The 19,233-nt window shown below is 41.7% G+C and overlaps 1 long non-coding RNA gene across 1 annotated transcript; it reads left to right on the top strand.

Annotated features, from left to right (window-relative positions):
- The first annotated feature begins 8,178 nt into the window (after positions 1-8,178).
- LOC135328378 (uncharacterized) lies at positions 8,179-16,229 on the top strand. Its single transcript, XR_010389208.1, has 3 exons — positions 8,179-8,654; positions 12,382-12,458; positions 15,894-16,229. It is a non-coding gene; the product is annotated as an uncharacterized LOC135328378 (long non-coding RNA).
- The last annotated feature ends 3,004 nt before the right edge of the window (positions 16,230-19,233 follow it).

The raw sequence follows: 19,233 nt of genomic DNA, 5'->3' as shown, positions 1-19,233 counted from the left end.
TGGTTTATCACAGCTAGATTCCCTAAGAACGGAAGGTAATATCAGGAGATTAGGGGTCCCTTTCTGGAGGTGTGGTCAAGTGCTGTGATCTTGGACACATTATTTCACCTATATTTCAGTTTCACCATTTCCAACAAAGAGGTAAATAAATTTTTGTATCTAGTGAAAGTGATTCATATTTATAGGACACAATAAAACACATTAGCATTATATATTTAATATATAAAGTAGTCCTGGACCACCTGAAAAAAATATGTTTTTCCTTAGGGATCCCCTCCCAACCAAATCAAAACATTTCAGACCTGTTTGTTTCAAGATAATATGTAATTCATGAGTTTTGACTCATGAGTTGTCATTCTGAATACTAGAAATACTCCAGCTTTCTTAACAGCTTTATTCTGTTAGTTATCACTGTTCAATCCTTGATAACAGCTTTCAAATCCAGTTCCTTACAATCTGGTTCCTTATCCACAAGTTTGCATAGATAGGCCTGCTCCACAACAGCATCAGCGTCGGCATTCGGAAGTGCTTTCCCTGCCTGTACTTCCCTCAAAGTGCCCCTGTTGGAAACCCGCTTCTGTAGAATCAGCAAGGGAAGGCAGTACACAGTTAGCCAGGGTGTGAATTCACAGCGCATTAGCTGCTCTGCGTTAAGGCCCGTAGTAAATGTGTCATTGTGCTCACAAAAGCATTCTTAGTATAGATTAAGGCTATCCACACAGGAAGCTCGTGCAGAGTAGCTAGGGCTGTATAAATTCACACCTTGGCTTATTCGGTACTAAATTTCCCCCATAGACAAGCCCACAGGCTATCCACCTACTTAGCTTGCATGTCTTGTAATGCTGCTTTTCCTCAAGTGCCTTATTTTTGAAGACACTCGCAGATGCATCTTCTGTTTTTGCCTTTGAGAGTCATTATCCTCTGGGCAAAGAAATGTCTCCTGAATTCCTTTAGTACCTGCATCTGCTCTCCTATATAGTACCCATGGCCTCTGAGCTCTCAGCACTAGATTAGGCTGCTGGAAAATGTGGATGCCATAGGCTAATACCTCACTCTACTTCACTGCCATATTTCCAGCTGTCACTGGTATTTTCATCAATGGCCATCTTCCTCCATCCTCCACAACTGACTTTGTCTTCCCTGTCTCCTCTCTAGCTCTTTGTAGTTAGCTCAGATTAGGTTTGTGTGAGAAAAGCAAAGTCTTAATGCAAGCTGAGCTTGAACTCACTGATTTACCACATATTTAGAAATCAGCGTGCTCAGGGGACTGTGTGGATCCGTGGCTGAGCAGAGCTGTTATCATTTAATCACTTGTTTTACAATATGCTCAGCACTTCTAAATTGTTTGGATACCTGTGGCTGGGTATAAAGCTATCCATTGTAATGCAGAAATGTTACAAACTTCCTTTTAGCACCTAGTCGGCACTGCTTTCGGTGCCTTTAGCGCAGGCCTGTTGCGCGTTGCTTGGAACAGTTAGCTCTGCAGCACGGGGGTGATGCCTTTCACCCTGTGCCAAGTTGCAGCAGAATGGGGGCCCTCTATCCTGTGACACAGGGGCATGGCCTCAGTGCCAGGAATGGGCGTCATGACTGCAGCTGACAACTGAAATACGCAGTGCTCTGCAGGCCACTTCCACTTCAGGTGCGTTAACATGAAGGGCAGAGAATATAACCAAGATCCTAACTTAGAAAGCTAGGGTGAAACTGGTGGCGTTACAGTTGTTGTATTTCCCTCCCGTTTTCCTGACCAGATTAGACACCTTATTAAGCATATTTTTCTGCATGCTTTGTGCTATTCCTTTGCCCTCAGAAATGAAGGAACGCAAGAGCAAGCCCAGCTTTTCTACACGTTCTCTCTTTTCCCTTTGCTAAAGTATGTGGGACCTGGTGTCTAATCTATACGGTTTCTAGGGCATGCTACTCAAAGTGAATACACCATTATTAACAGCGGGCATCACTGAGATGCGTGAACAATGCCCCATTGTGCGCCTGGAGGGAGATTGCTGATAGTTCAGCTCCGAGCCTTGAATTCCCTCTGCTCACCCCGTAGCTGGCCCTCGGGAAGCTTTTCTCCTTGCCCAGTACCCTCTCTTTTCCTGAAAATTCTCTGTAGTATCGCTATTAATAAGCATCTTGGTGTACTCATTTGCATTGCAATTTGCACTCCCAGCTCACAGATAATCCGTAGCAAGGATGTTGCTTGAGCTCTAGAAATAAACAGAAGGGGTCCAGAGACCTTAAATATTTTATTCAACGATGTGCTTTGCGGAGGGCAGAGAAGACTGTTCCCTTTCCGCTCTCCCCTTCTGTACTGTGCCTCTTTCAAACGTAGGGCTATTAATGTGTTGCGTGTGAAATTCTTTTCAAAATCCTATTTGGAAGTTTAATTAGGTATATGCCCACTCCCCTGTAAGTCAGACGGAGTGCTAACCTTTTATCACAAGGCCAGCATAAATAATGCGTTTTAGTGGAAGTTGGAGCACTGCAAGGAAGTCTTACTGCTCCATAATCGCATATGGAAAGCTCTTTAGGATGGACACCTTGTATTATGTCCTTGCTGAAAATCTTTTCAAATGCAGATTTTGGCTTCCTACCCAGAATTTTGAAGAAATTGCTCTAATAAAATCTCGCCTCCCCTCCCCAAGACCTTTTTTCCTCCCAAAGCTACCAGTGTCTCAGTGTGAGTGAGTTTAGCCAGTGTGTTTAGCAAACTGAAAATAGTTGAAGAGAGCGACCCTAATTCTCACTTTTGACTCTGTAAGCCTGCACTCAGGCACTAAAACCACCAGCTGTCATAGTGAAATGCTACTTCTGAATATCTAAGTGAAAACTGTGTGTGTGATGCTGATTCCTAGTTTCTGCTTAGGTCAGAGTAGGTAAGATTTATGACAGTCTTAACATTAAATTTCCATGTTACAAGTAAACACTTGTTACTAGTTTTGTAAATGATGTGATAAGTAAGTATGTTTCTGAGCTTTAGCAACTTTAACTACTTGGATAATCGTGGGTTTTGGATTTTTTTGAAATAAATATAAGCAGATTAACTACTGCTGATGTGAATGTTAGGATTTATTGATTTGACAGGTTAATATTGACCTCTTGTCATGGTCAGTATTTGCCTGAGAGGGTATTAAATCTTAGTGTCTGTTATAAAAGTCAATACATGTATTGTAACTAGAACAGAGTGAAATGGTAATGCTAGAAGTTTTATTAACCAATAATGAAAGCTTGGTAGAACTAATTATTTTCAGGTTAAAGTCAAATTAATCAAACTATTGGACTGTTTTTTTAAGAGCAGTCAAGTATCTTGACCTGCGATTTGAAGATGCTTAGCTTCAAGTTTATCCAAGTTTAATAAAGGGAAGGAGAGGTCTGCGTGCCCCCCACCAAGATGTTTGATTTATAGTTAAATAAAGCATTTTGTTTAACCAGAATTTAATTTATTTGTTTTCATAGGGAAAAAAACACCAAAGGAACAAACAAAGAACCCACAATCCTTGTCTTTTAAGTTCAGCCGAAAAAATAGAAGAAATGATTCTTTGAACAGTGCTTGTTATTGCATTCGTTTTACATGCTTTCGCTAGAAGTATCAGGAAATATCTCTGCATTATGGCAATGTTAATTTAGATTTTAAGAAAGAGGCAAAAAAAGACAGACAAACATTTCTCTCCTGGGAGGTAACAACTGATTCAGCTGCAGCCAGCCGTTTTCATACATTTACCAGAGTACATTCCTCCAGGGCTTGCACATTGCTGACCTATAAAAAGGTGAGCTCTAGGAGCTTACCGAGTTATCTTTCCAAGTTAGAAGCGAGACTGTCCTGACTATATGTAACAACGTAAAAAAGGGAAATATTTTCCCCTGTTCTCATTGCTGGAGCAGCCATTCTCACTGCCGGAGCAGCCATTTTCATCCTGCTAAGCAGTTTCTCGCTGCTGCACCACTTCATAAAAAAGGAGATGATACTGATTCCCATCACACATTCTTCCCATTTCTCTGGACATAGATATTTGATAAAAAGGAATGTTCCTCTAAAGTTTTGTCTAAGTCTTCTCCGAATTAATGTGGGACAGCTCATGCCATTCCACAGCTGTTGTCTTGTTTACATATCATGGTTTAAAAAGACATTCCCATCATGGGACATATGGAGCATGTATGTTACATATTGCATTCTAGAATAAGTCCAGTTAAATCCCATTTTTATGGCTTCAGTTTTTAAGTCCCTGCGAGACTTTGCTGCAGGAGACTGACAGGGGGGACAGGTGTATCACAGCTTCAGCCTGGTGACAAGTTTTCGAATTCAGCTGCGTTCTTCCAGCAGCAAAGGGCAGAGCAGCTGGCAGCCCCCGAGCCTCTCTGCCTCTGCAGGAATGCCTGCGGCCGGCAGGAATGCGCTGCCCGCTCCGGCCGCCGGCAGCACGCCCCGCCAAGCAGCCGCGGAGCAGCACGGCACGGCACGGCACGGCACGGCACGGCGCGGCGCAGCCAGGGCCGCCGCTCCCGCCCGGCAGGTGAGGCCTCTCCGGGCACAGATTCGGCCGCTGCTTGCTCCACGCTGAACGTGGTCCCGAGGTCCTCATCCTGAAAGGCGCCCAGCGCGTTCAGCTTGTGAGCAGATCTCGTTACCGGCCGCCCCGTGCTCTCATAGCACTATGCAAAGAATAGGACTTGCTAAATTCGAGTCTTTTTTTTGGTGAGCATAACAATTTTCCAGTTTTGAAACAGGCTGGCAAAGTAGAAATAGCTCATCATGCTCCCTGGCTTGCTTAAACATGAATTTTAACAGGAATAAATGGTAGCAGGTTATGCAGGACAGACTTTTAAAAGAGACCTTCTGAAGCTCGTTGTAAAACTTGAGCCCGCAAGCGAGGTAATTCATAAGTGAGTGCTCCTAGATGCAGACAGCCTTTGTGTGTGTATTTTAGGAAGCTCTTTTGAGGAATAGGTATATAACATAGCTGAGAAAAAGCAAATAGGCTGGTTTCTTTTTGCTGCCTTACAGCTAAGGGCGACTAGATCTGAAGTAGAGGACTAAATTCTGCTTTGCCCTACATGCATCCCTCCCGGTCTGCAGACATGTTTCTTCACAGCTCGAGGGGAAGGGTTGGCACCGCTGGCCAGAACTAGACAGTCCTGTAGAAGTGTGAAGCAGAGCTCAGCAAGCTGGGAGGTATATTGGCTAAGCTACCGAGCGGGTGTAGCGAGGGCTGCCTTCCCTGCCCTTCCGCCTGTGGGCTGTTTCACTTGGACAGTCCTTTTTCCTTCTCCTGTGCGTCTTCACGATACCACAGCAGTGAGCAGGGAGAAGTGCTGCATCATATTCCTATCCTAACTCTTCAAGCTACGAATGCAGCCAAAGGGAAAAATAGCTAAGAAAAAGCAGAAACCAGTCACCTTCTTTGGTTGTAAAAGAGGAATGGTGTGAGAATTCAGGGCGAAATCCCAAGCCCCCACCTCCTCATATGTGGTATAGCTAGCAGGCATCCGCTCTTAGTCTTTCCTTGCAAGACGTGTTATAGGTATTTCTGCATACAAGCTATTTCCTCTTTTTTTTCTTTGAAGGTCACTGTAAGGGTGAGCTACATCATTACACAACTCAGCAAAGGCAGGTGCTACAATTACCTAGTCTAAAAAATAATGTAGGGGCATTTGCAGTTTTGCAAGGATAGCAAGCATCTGGGATCTTTCTTCTTTCACAGTAATCTCCTTTGCTGGGAAATGAATGAATTCAGATCCCTGAATTTTCCTCAAAGAGTGTATCTGAAGTACCAGACAGCCGATTTACAGGAATCTCGAGGCGGAGGAAAAATGATTCTATAAAACTCCTTCATTCAAAGCTACCTTCCTCCCGCCGCCCCCCAAATCACGTTCGCTCCCTCCTGATAGCAGCAGCTGTGCCTGATGCATTCATCCAGTGGCGGAGCGGACAATAAGCCTCTGAAACGGCGTTGTTGCTTGGAAACCACCTGCCGGCGAGCGCAGGAGCGCAGCGCGCCGCGCGCCCGCGAGCCGCAGGGCGTCCCAGCTCCCAGACAAATGGGTGCCTTGCAGTTGGCCTGAGGATCAGCAGCGCTGCACGGGGACCCCCCCGGCACAGCAGCCACGGGCTTTCACGCTGGGCCATCTGGTCACGGCGTTTCAAAAGTTTGGCTCGTTTTCTGATCTCTGCAATTAGTGTTCTGCTCTTCACACATGGCTTTGAAGTACTCGACGTACGAAAGCATGGTGCAGTCTATGCTACTGTATGCAATGACCAAGGAACTGACCCTGCATCCTCAATACTGTGACACAGAAGAGCTCAGTGACTCAAGAACTCATTTATTTATGAAAGCATTCCTATTTGGATATATTTATCATATAACTTTTCCTGATGTTCTGGGAGTCTGTCATGTGGTATACTTAAAATATATTCTGGGATTCTGACATATTTGGAGCTGGGTCAGAGGTAGAGCTTGGCTCCACATCAGAATCTTACTTACATTAAGTCTAGTTGCAGTATGAAAAGCTAGACTAGGGTTTGTATTCAAATTAAGCAATACTAAAATCATGCAAGCTGTTCTCATAGGAGCTCAGCTATAAGAGGTGGCTACTTGAGTAGCTGAACTTTTAAATAAAGTCAGTCATGTTTGCTGGACTTCTATTAGCATGGTCAGAAGTCTTATTAAAAAAAGATCAGACTTTTTGCTGAAACTTAACTGAAAAATAGGCTTCTTCCTAGAGTGGCTTTTGGCCATGGGTTTGGGTTCATATCAGGGATTTAAATGCCTCTTTTTTTCTGAGACTTCCCTTTGTCCATATTTTTCTTAGCAATGACTGAGTCAATAATTTAATGAAGAGGAAGAAAAAAGATGACCATGAACATAACTATGAAATATTATGTATATGATGGTGTTGAACACTGATACCAAGTTCATCCTTATGCACATTACTGGCTGAAAACACAGAAGCAAAATCCAAAATGGAATCAGAACATAACAGAACATTTAGTTTGGTGTATTAAACATTAAGGCACATATTTAAAGCAGCTTGTGGAAGACTCACACCTTTAAAAACAAAACTGAGTCTGTGTTCTCACCTTATGTGTGAAAACGGGGCCTAAAAATAACATAATAGTTTCACTACGTGAAACGTGCTACAGCATACGGAGCCACCACGACCTGCTTTAGTCAGTCAGCCCATTTAATACCTGCTCTCTTTCGCGACACCCGTACTGTCGTTTCCCCCCTGCGTTTGTACCCCCATTTTATGCTAGCCAAGCGGTGATCAGAGGCGGTGGCCTCTTGGCAGGCAGTGCAGGCGGCGGGCGCCAACCCGCAGAGCCAAGGAGCCGGTGCCGGCGCCCAGCCGTCGGGCTGCGCACGCTGCGGGCCTTCCCCCAGCCCCAGCTGCCGTCGGCGAGGAGCCTCGTGCGCGTGCCCGGGCACGGCGCCGCCGCCGCGCGCGCCGAAGCACGGTAGTTGGAGGCGATTCGGAACTGACTTCAAAAGCGCACCCCTGAAACGTTGATGTAGGCTCAGTCGGAGGCAGCAGCAGCTGCTGAACACCTCTGATTATGGTGGCATGCAGGGATGGCGCCTCAAAGTGCCCCCTCCCTCCTGTCTCTCTGCTAACACAGAAACCTTTCTAGGTCCCTGTATTCTCTCTTTACGCCATGTTCCACGTGCCATCTTGCATACTGGCCGCGCGTTAGTGAAGCTTTGCCTACGCTTATGAAGCACAGTGGGCAACACTGAAATGCTCCAGGCTATTTTTTGACAATAATGCCATTTTATTTAATAGCGCATTGACTAAAGGCTCTCCTGTATACTGCAGATAATCATTCCATATTGTAGCCTGTTCAGCGAGGAGGAGTCATCTTGTTTCCTCCCTGCACTGCTCCCCTGGGAGTGCGGCTGCCTGTGCAGATGCACGGAAGGACTGATCCACGCGCTCTGCCCTCACGCACGAGGAATGCTATTGCGAGGGGCCCTGCGCTTGCCGTGCGGCAGGGGGATCTCAGCTCCTCACGGAGCTCCGTGCACCTGCACGCAGGTCAGCCCTGGCGTGGCTCCACACGGCTTATTGACAAACCAAACCCTGCATGTCTGAAAAATATTAGCAGCTATGAGAATAAATCAAAAGGGGATCACCTGTTCCACCGACGTGAAGGATTCAAAAAGCATGAATCTAGCGGGTCTTCATAAAAAAGTCACGAGATTGGTTATGAATCTTAAACGTACACAAAACAATTTTTTTCCAAGTTCACTTATGATTCGAGCCTTTAGTGTTTGTATTTTCACACTCTTTGGAAATCTGGATGGCAAAAAATTCTCCCTCTCTCTCTCTCTTTTCTCTTTTTAAAGTAAGCAGGTTCTCATTTAAGCCTGACTCTTGGCACGAGGCTTCAAAAGAACCTCCCCGCCTTGCCACCCCCAGTTCATGAAACTTCTATATGCAGCAGCTGTCAACCTTGACATATTTCTTGCAGAGAAGGACCAGGGGAAAATACTTGATTCCGAGATGACTACAGATTGCTGGCTACACAGCCCTGCTCTACACTTAAAGAAAGCACTAACGATCTGAAAAGAAAATAATGACACTAAAGAAGCCTGAAGAGGAAGACTGCGGTGTTGACGATGGGTGTCTTTGACTTCAGGAGGAACAGCTGAGGCCAGGTACAAGGCAGTGTGCTGGCACACTGGTCATGGACCAGGACATTGCTTCTATCATCAGTTTACTCTGGGCTGCTGTGCTGTGTGTGCAAACAGCTGAGGCACACACGCTCTTCTTGTGCCCTGTCCACTGCGGAGGCAATAGCCTTCAGCGGTGCAGCCAGCCAGGGGCAGCCCCACAGCGAACAGCTGTGGTGGTTTAAAAATGAATGCAAGCCAAAGCTTTTACTTTGTGGTGCTCACGAGACCACTGTTAACAGGGGGGAAAAAAAAAGAAAAAGAGTAGAAAGTGAACAGTAACGTGCTAACTTTCCCCTTAACACAGGAGCTATTATTGGAGTCTCTGTGTGTTGCTCACACAGCCCCTTTATTATGCACACCTTTTAAAAGCTACCTGGCATGATACGGTCCTCGTTCTCTCTCACTCTCCTGCTGTAACTTTTCCAGATGGAATGATATTTTCTTTAACTGTTCCTTCATTGCACAGTCGGCTAACCTTGTTTTCCCTCACTGGGGAAATAAAGGTTAATTGACCCTGTACAGCTAGAGATTCATATCACAGGTTCAAGATTAACTAACGGATCATTGCAAAAAAGATGGAATGGTAATGAATAAACTAGAGACACCTTGAAATAGTCACCCAAAGCTAAAAATTATGACTAGCATACTACCCAGACAACTGTAAACTCTGAAGTTACACAGACATCTTAGGAGGCTATTTACAGGCAATTAAAGCAGAATTCATATATGATAACTTGCAACATCCTCAAGATCTCAAATGCTAAGTGCATTCACTCTAAGATTTCTAAGCTTTTGCTAACATACCCCCAGATCAGATTTTTAAAACTTAAATTGCATTGCAAGTGACCTTCTATCCTCCTCTGTCCGATATTCTTTTTCACTTCATTACCAATTGGTACTACAGAAAAGATGTCTTTAGCTTAGAACAGATTTTGAACTCATTTAACAGCTCATTGTCGGTGATGGCAATACAGTTCAATCAGGGAATGAAGCTAAGCTGTTCATCAGAGGATAGTGATGCTGTTTATTATTTCTGAGATATGTAGAAATGGCACTTTATATCTTAGGCCATTATTTTAAGAAGGACTTCCTTTCCATTCATTGCAGCACATATTAACTATTACTTCTGTCCACCAAACAGGTGGCCCCAAGTCAGTGGCACTGCATATGTACAGATATTGAACTTGATTTCAAAGCACTTCCTTTTCAAAATGAATCTACATTAAACTATCTGTTCTAACAAGACTGCTCAGCCTACGACCCATAGCAAACATCTGTTAGTTCTAGAACCATAATTTGTGAAGCACTTCAGGTTGAAAGATACTATTAAAAAGTTTATATTTTTAAAGAGCCCAAAAAATGCAAATAAAAAAATTAGTCTTTATGTTAGTTTTAGAATATCATATGGCTTCAGGCAAGTGTATGTTCCTTCTCAGGTCAATTCAGAGGAGAAGTAGTTTAGGTCTCTGAATGGAAACTGTTTTAGAGGGGAAACAAACTCTCTCTCTTAAATTTATAGTGAAAAAGAAAACTGTGTAAGGAACCATATATCTGGCTTTGAGAGTCCTCAATGGAGGGACAGGAGGGCGTCTTGTTAGAAGAGTGAGATATGGTCTGTGCTTGTACAGACAGAGAAATAAGAAAATAGCTTCAAGAGGTGAGAAATGCCAAAGAAATAAAATGGGTATGGTAAAAAAGGTGTTTAAGAGGCTTATTCTACTTCAGTGTATTCCACCAAATCCTATTTAATATTAATGCGACTTAAATACACAGCTTGTGGGGAAAGAACAGTGACCCTTATGTGTTTTAAATGGGATCCTACAAAACTCAGAGCAGCACGAGAGGTAGCTGAAAGAGGTTGCTTAAATTCTGAAAAATGTGTAGTGCAGATACATAGAGTTAGCCAATGGGAAAATAAAATAAGGCCAATAAAACAGAGGAAATAAATAGATAATTGATCTAAATCAGTGTATTAAAATCAGTAAGAGTCATATCCTAAAGCCATGTAGCTTCACTGCCTCTAGCTGATCTCATTGACTTGTACTAATGAGCATTAGTATGTATACGTAGCTCACGATAAAGAGCTACTATTCACCTCCGCTAGCAGATAACTGCAAAGATATATATGCTTTTGACAGCACATCACTGTATTAAGAATGTCCCTTCCCTTTCTTCACGGTACCATATGGTAAATTCTGTACAGAAAGGACACATCCTTGTATGATTTTTCATATAGCTAGAAACAAAATAACTCAAGAGACAGCATCACGAACATTTGTACTGAGCTATGATTTTGCTGGAAGTGTTTAGGAAGATATAATAGGTCAGTCTTCAGTGGGTGTTAAGTAGTAGAGCTGTGCAGAAATCTACAGAGCTAGGATGGTGTGGCAGTTTAGCTGCATTCAAAAAGAAGATAAAATCTGCTGGAGAGAAAGATGCTGTCCTTGAACTAAAGGGAAGATGAGACAGACCTTTAACTGGGGGGGAGGAGGGATCACAGGAACCACAGGAAGAAACAACCCACAGTGAAAAATAAACTTAGTGGGTGATTAATTTTGATGGGTCCCATCTCCTGACAGAAAGGTATTAATACATGTTAGCTTCAAATCTGGAATAAGTGACATTCCGACAGATTCCTTTGTAAAGCTGATTGTTTGAATGTTCCCTGATTCGCAAGGGAATGAATGGCAGTAAAAGGATGGTTACAGTAGTAAACCTGCCCATGGCTTATCTGTTTCTCTGTCAATATATCTTTTCAAATCAGAATCTAGTGAAAAACAAAACAAACCAGCCTCTAGATGAAATCACTAAAGCAACATGCAGCTCCCCTGGGAAACAGAGCAGGAGTTTGGTTATCATGAGTACCGAGGAATGAGTAGTCTGCAGCACAGCTACCTAAACAAGAGATTACAAAGACCCTCAGACTCTCACATCAGTCCAGGAAACTTTACATCATGGTTGTAGTTCATGAAGTTTTACAGTTGATTTATGGTATTGGTTTCAGAACTCCTCACTCTTTCATAAGTATATGGGACTTTTCCTATAAACACGGATTGAGGAGAAGGCTTTGGAGTGTTTTTTACACATTGTAATCATATACAGGCATGCTATCGCTTCCAAAAAAAAAAAAAAAAATTATATTCCCTCTCTCTCCCTCTCTCTATATATATCTCCCTTGTTTTATTTTAAGCATATGGGCTGGTATTCCTGTGGGTAAACCACCTAAAAATTAGTTCCAGAACATACACGTTAATGGAGACTCAAATAACTAAAACATATAGTACAGCTGATGAAACCTTGGCAGCAAAATATTTGAGCATTGCCAGAAGAAAGTAGATTCCCATCTTAACAGCCAAATTTTATTACTCTTCTGATGACCAATACTACCAGTTTGCTTTGGTCTTGGTAACTTTAAAGTATTTTTTACATTCTAGAGATTAATGTATTATTGCCTGCAGTCCTAACACCTAGGATTGTGATGCTGTCAGATTTGTTAAGTTAACTTGGGGTCAGTCTAGCTTTATTCCTGGATGGGGCATTTCCCAGGAGCCTGTCTGTAGTTCTGATGAGTCCCCTCTCAATCAGTATGCCAGTCTGGCAGCCTAGTTTTCGAGCATGCTGAAGGTACCATCTTTTCCCCTGTGGCAGAAAGCTGACAGGCACTTGCTTACATCCATTAAAATTCCAGGACGTATTTTGTGAGTTACAGATGCCTATGTGCTGACTTCCTGAGGAGAGTGGTTCTGATGCCGGATTTTATAACCATCACGAACTTCACTGGAAAAGGTATCTTCACTTCCTTTCAAATCTGTTTTGCTAAGCATCTGCTATGTTTCATGTAGGTTATGGCTGAATTCTGTGGAAGAGAGCAATTCCTACGTAGGATTTACACATGACAGCAGCAGACAGAGCATTGAGGGGCAGACTTAATCCTCAGCTGTGCTCCAGCTGATATCAAAGAACTTTTACATTTAATGTCTCAAACACTTACAATCACAGAGGACAGAAAAGTGCAGAAAAAAACAGTAGAACCAAAACATCCTCCAGAGCAAGAAGAAACAGAAAATTAAGAGCAGATGGGTTGAAGTCCATATTCAATAATAATGAAGAATTATACACAAATCATCCTGCCCACCCTTCAAGGGGATAGTTCTTCTAAACTTGATGTCAGGCAAAAACCACCAGAAATCTGATTTGGGGTAGGTGTGTGTCAGAAAGCAGACACACTAGACAGTACCCCGAGAGAGGACTTGCTCCCAAAACTGTTTTTCCTTTCCAGGAGAGCAAACCCTAACCATAACAGACCACTCTCCAGAGAGCTTTTCTGCACTCTGCATCTCTGCTCTCCCACCTGGCCTTCTATATCAAGCAGAAAATACTTCAGCTGCAACGATCAAAAACATTCCCTTTCCTGCTCCACCGGGGGAATGTTGCTCCCAAAGCCCACTGGGATCTGTTTCTGCCCTGTAACACAGGGACTGTTTTAATTTTAGACCCTAGCTGTCCTTAACCAGAAACAGTCAGAAAGATAAATCTTTAGAGTTTTTAACCAATCCAGAACAAAACTTCCAGCTAGAAAACATTTTTCCTTGAGTATATCCTGCATTTCCTTGCTACAAGACATTCCCAGCAGCATGCACAGGATAGCCTCCTTGGATTTAAAAGGCAGTCTTCTAGATCTTGACATCTGTTGAGTCCAAATAGGATGTCTTCATCCCATCACACAATTAGCTGGCAAAGCAAATGCTGAAAATTCCTGTATCCCAGTATATACAAATACTAAATGTTGTGCATCACCGAGATAGACCTTTTCTGCCCTATTACCCCCCACCATAAGGTTCTGTCCCACCTCTTCTTTCAATTCCATCTCTGCTGCATGAAGAAAGAACCTTTAAGCGCATTGCCCTCAGCTACAAAGGCCATAATACATTCCCCTTCTTCATATATCCCTCCACACATTACTGCTTTCTGCAGTGTCAGCACTCGGTTACCCTCCCATCCCAGGATCCCCCGACCAGCTCCCACCATTGTTGACACTTGCTGTAGATTACAGATGACCAATCGTCAATATATCCCTGCTCACCTATAGAAAGGAAATGTCTTTCTCAACTCCCTGAGAGAGGAGAGAGAGAGAGAGAGAGTTTAGCTTATGTGTAACTTTCAGCTGACTTTTATACAGTGTAAACTTGGAGAGATAAGGGAAAAGAGACGTTTGTGTTGACTTTTAAGTAGGTATCTACAGTGCAACAATGCAATTTTCTGGGAAGTGTGTATGTTTGGGTTTTGTGTTAGGAGGAAGCGTAGCAGTGTTAGGTTGTATTCGTAGTTAGGAATTAGTAAGTTTTAATAAGATGGAAGCCCTACAGAAAAGATCCTGGCCTAAGGAGTATGACTGATACCAAGCCAACAGGCTACCTTGTGGTCCCTTTCCCCTTTTATGTCAGTACTCACTAGAGCTAAAGCTCTGTAGCCAGCGTTACTATCAAAGACTTAAATTTTCTCACAGGGATGGCAAATAGGAAAGACACAAGGGCTTGACTTTACCATTGACATAAAAGATAATAAACCTAGTCTAAAGAATATGACAGCTACAAGAAGCCTGTGACAGTAATTTGAAGAATCTGTGCCTCTGAAAGATGCGGTAAAGGTTCTGGCAGCTGGAGGCCTGACAGAGTGGAGATGATGCAGACATAATGCTGAGACCTGTAATCCCAAGCAGCCGTGCCAATTTATTATGCTTCATCACAGGAACACTTGTGAAATCTCTAGGAGATCTATGGATTCTTTAGCTGATAATATCTCCTGACTGGCCTCCTTTATCTCTGTGCTTGTGGAAAGGAAAAATGTCCTAAACTTTTGTGAGCCAGGTTTCAGACACTTCACTGACCTCCAGATTCCTTTAGCTCTACGACTCTTCAGAGGCCATGCTCAGCGAAACACAAATTCTATAATTTTCACAGTAAGGACTTAATTTTTGTCCAGATATCACAAATATCTTACCCCCTTCTTCTTCTCTAAGAACTTCACAAAGAAGAGGTTACAACATTGTTTGTAGACGGAGGGATGTCTAAGAGAGAAGTCTAACACTGATGTTTGGAGACAACCTCAGTAGTTGACCATCCTGTGCCTTATAAACCACCCTTTTGATAGCTTTTATAATCATTCCTATTGCACAGCCTTTCAGGCATCAAGCCTTTTTTCTACTTTCTGTCTGTAGAGAGAGAAAGTGAAGTCTAGAGAGTCAAAAAGCCAGGTGCTATGGAAAGACAACTGGCTGTCTTCATGTGTTCCAGGTCGGCAGCACGCGCAGCAGTTTGAAGTGCATTGCAGGGAGAGGGTAGGTGGGCGATGAAACAGTTGGGTGTTCAGAAGGGATAAAAGGTTTGAGAAGATCAAGGTAGGTTCTCTCCTCAGCACATGTAAGAAAGAAGTTAAATCCACAGGACACACTACTGCCTTATAGTAACTCTGTTGCATACTTTTTGTCATATACTTATAGAACAGCTGACAATTTTCCTTGTTTGAGCCAGAGATATTAATAAGGATTAGTGACACTGCAGGTGCAGGTGAGCCTTTTAGAGCAGAGTTTTCTGTTTGTTATTTTCCTACCTGAGCTGTGACCTAGTTCAACATTTTTATCTCCCCAGTAAAGAATTGCTATGCTATACCTGATTTGAGCAGCATCAGGAGGGAAATTTTTTATCTTGTAAAAGCAAGCCATAATTTTCCAGAAAACTTTGTTCATGTCCTTCAGAAGTAGATTAGAATCTTGGGCTCTTAATGGCATAGCATTTTGAAATTGTATCTTGTTGAATACCTTGAGAAGGAGCCAGCATTGATAGAGGTACTCAAACTAGGGATTAGTGCAGCCAAAATCTCCAAGAAGTAATAAAACTGAAATTTCTGTGGAATCCAGGTGTGATCTGTTCAAAATTTTGTACTTTATCTTGAATCTATCTCCAACAGTAGCTGAATTCTGATCGTCTTCAGAAGAGTAGGATAAAGTTACCTGAGGTCAATTATCCTTTATAAAAATAATGACAATTAATTTATGTCACAATATTGTTAAATTCTATAAAATAGGAAAACAAATCTGAAATGAAACTAGTTCTTAAATTTTCCCTTCAAGATGCAACAGCTTTGAGAGTTATGATAGAATGCTGGTGCTTGAGCTATTGTCTTTTTAACAATTTGTTGAATGATGCTGCTCTTTTTCCTCAGATATGATGGCCTGGGGAGGTAGTAATGAGTATGTAGACATCTGTGCCCAGACCTCAGTGAAATAATGCGACATTCAAGAACTGATTGAAAACAAGGAATCTTCAGAGTCCCTGAGAGCCTGCCTGCTTCAGATCTAGCAGTATAAAATAAAAAGCTCAAGAGCATTGAGGAATCATTGATAGCATCAAGAAGGAAAGCTGAAGGTAACTGAGGGTACTGGACATCCTGATAAGGATTTTCTCTCGTTATCATCATAGTAATTTGAAAGAAAGAACACAGCCCTCAACAGAATTATGGAGGGCAGTTTGAAATGAAGCACTGATATCTGAATATGCAGTGATTGTAGAAGATGCTTTATTCCAGATAAATTACTTGGAGTATACTTATTTAAAAATCAAAAAAGAAACAAAAAAACCCCAAACCCAGCAGACTTCAGTTGTCTTTAAGGCATTTAGAAGACACCATCCACTGTAACAAAGGGAAGAATTCCTGCTAACTCCCTCACATACAGTGATTTTTCTTTTGCTTGCTTCCTGGCACCTTCCTTTTAATTTGGTAAAGTAATCACATGTACACCTTCTATCTCCTGCCTTTTCTGATTCCTGTTTGTTTGTCCCACAATAATCCTCTTCATCTTTGCCCCAATGTCTGTAGGTAACAGAAGGTTCAGCCCATTATAAGGATGTATAATATCATTGACAATGCTCAGGGAGATGTTAATTATCTGGATTATAATGACTGCCATAAAGGTATGAGACTGCCCAGGTCCTGTGCTCTTCATAGTTACGTTTCTAGGAAATTTTGCTTTTGTGTCGGGACATAAAAAATATTCTCAAAGTTACTATTGCCTTTTTCAGAGGTGGCTTCCACTATGATCTCTCAGGAGTCAACTCTTTCTTATAATCATTAATCTAGGAAATAAAATTGTTCCTTAAATGTAACTGCTTCTGCATACAGAAATTATTTAGTAACGACCTCACACAAAAAAAGACAGGAAAAAACAATCAGGAAATTGAAATAAAATAAAATTTTGGAATTAATAAGATGTAGAAAATTTCCCTGCTGTATCATTTGCTTTTTATGCTGGATCCTACATCTTGATTCAACTCAGCATTTCTATATCCTTCAGATACTCCAGCACGTGTGAAAGTTTACTTATGTGAATAATCCTGTTGATTTAGATCAGACTTCTCATGTGAGTAAAGTTATGTGTTAATAGAAGACTTTTATTAGAAACCTTGTCCTCATAGTCTTTTGCAAAGACCCATGAATTCCAGTGGTGTTTATTTATATACAAACAAATAAACCAGGGAACCAAGGGATACTAATTGGCCTGGAGTCAGAGCAAGGAAGTCTTTTTCAGGCTGAGGTTCTCAAGTCTGGTCTCCTCATTCTATTTCTGATTATGGTTCTCCACTCAGTAATCTCTTGCCAGAACTTCCCAAGCATCAACTGCATTTTAAAGCAAATTTTTGAAGCTATGAAATATCTAAGATAGTAACTTTATCTGTTATGGAGTGTTTTGTAATACATGCATATGAACACTGCTCATGAATTTGAGTCAAAACGATATACTGATTCTGAATCTTATCTTGAATCAGTCAGTTTGTAGGTTTAGGAGAGCTGGTTTCATCATGTTGAAAAAGGAAATCCTGTGAAATGTATTAAAATCCAGATGCAAGTTTTTTTTTTTTTTTTTAATCAGGTTTGCCAAAATACCAGTAAGGTTATGGAACTAATAAACTAAATCCTACACTCACGTGACTCAATTGCCTCTAGTCTGAAGATAAGTCTGACTTAAAGATCCAAATATATGAAGTGTTGGTACAGTTGATGTGAGATGAGTATACCTAAGTATTACATCACAGGCAAGCGTTATCCATCTGCTAAGTATATTAATGTACTGCATCATATATACTGTACTTTAATATGCTTATGTTAAATTTAAAGTGACAGAAGGCAATCAATTTGGGTATTTAAAAGTGAAAGGCTTTTCTAGCTTTTTTTTTTTTTTCCAAAACAGTGGCTTGTCTTCTGTTTTTTGGTGATTCTGTGCTATCTTGGCAGATACTATGAGCAGCTTATAATGTCTGACATACAGAATGACAGAGAGCTGAGAGGTGAGGCAGATCACAGAAGTGCCAAATTCTGGTTCCACGCCACACTTATCTAAATATACAAAGTTGAGGAAAAATCTGATTTAGGGCATAAGATACATTGTAATTTAGAGTCTGACCTGAGTAGGGATGAGAAGAATGGAGGAAGCAGTAGACTGAAGTTGCAATTCAAGTCCATGCATAATGAATAATGTGCAAACTCAATTTGAAAGCAGGAACATTTGGAATAGAAGGTTTTAACTCTATCTTGAATTGTGTATGATCATTATACTAACTATTCAAGCTTTTACCCTTATGTATCTTACCTCAGTTCCAAAGCAGAGTCACAGACTCCAGTTTTCACTTATATTTATTCTGTATCTTCGGCCTTTCTTGACCATTTATAGGAAATAGTTCATAAAGTGAATATGACTTGTAGTTTTTGCAGCTGAATGCTTATTTTTGACTGGTCTTTCTTGCATATTTCCAGTCACGAGTTTATGTTGTATCTGGTAAAGAAATCCGGTTGTGGATTGGTCAGCCAGAGTACGGCGCACTGTAGACATAAAAATATGGAAAGAACTCCAGACACTAGTCCTGTCTGGTGGAAAATTGTTATCTGCAAACACCATCCACATCTTCAAACACAGACCCATGAAATGCAAACAGTAGCATCTTGTGTCAATACCTTTGGCCTGGTTGTCCATGAGATCTGCTGAAATGTGGCACTCAGAGATTTGAATCTTCAAAGTGAGAGCACTCCCCTCCTGGTGGGAAGCTTGGTTGCCTTAGGTCTCTGTGCGTGAGCACTTCAGCAGACCTTATTTAAAAATCTCCTCCTTTTTTGCTACTGTTTTGAGTTTGAGTGCTGCAGATCTGTGATTTCTTATACTCCACCTGCATGTGTTAATGGCCAGCTCAATATATCTGGGGTACAGTTCCTACTTCAAGCTGCTTTATTCTAGCTACCAGATACAGAACAGGCATTTTAAACATTTTAAGTATTTTGTAACCTGAACTTATGTGGTATATCACCTTAACTGTGACCAGCAATGTCTGAGACACAGTTCCTGCCTGCAAGCAGTTAAATTACTGTTTGCTCATGTGAACAGCCATCTGTTTTACTCCTGGCGTAGGAGTTTGACTCCTTAGACCCAGTTATTCATGTAATTCAAAAATAATAAATCTTAACCCATAAAAAATCTACAAAATAGTGTGGGTTTTTAAGAAAAAAAGAAATAAAA

This window comes from Dromaius novaehollandiae, chromosome 4 (assembly GCF_036370855.1).
Source record: "Dromaius novaehollandiae isolate bDroNov1 chromosome 4, bDroNov1.hap1, whole genome shotgun sequence".
Taxonomy (NCBI): Eukaryota; Metazoa; Chordata; class Aves; order Casuariiformes; family Dromaiidae; genus Dromaius; species Dromaius novaehollandiae.
Note: the sequence above shows the minus strand (reverse complement) of the source record. Positions and strands in the feature narration are given on the sequence as shown.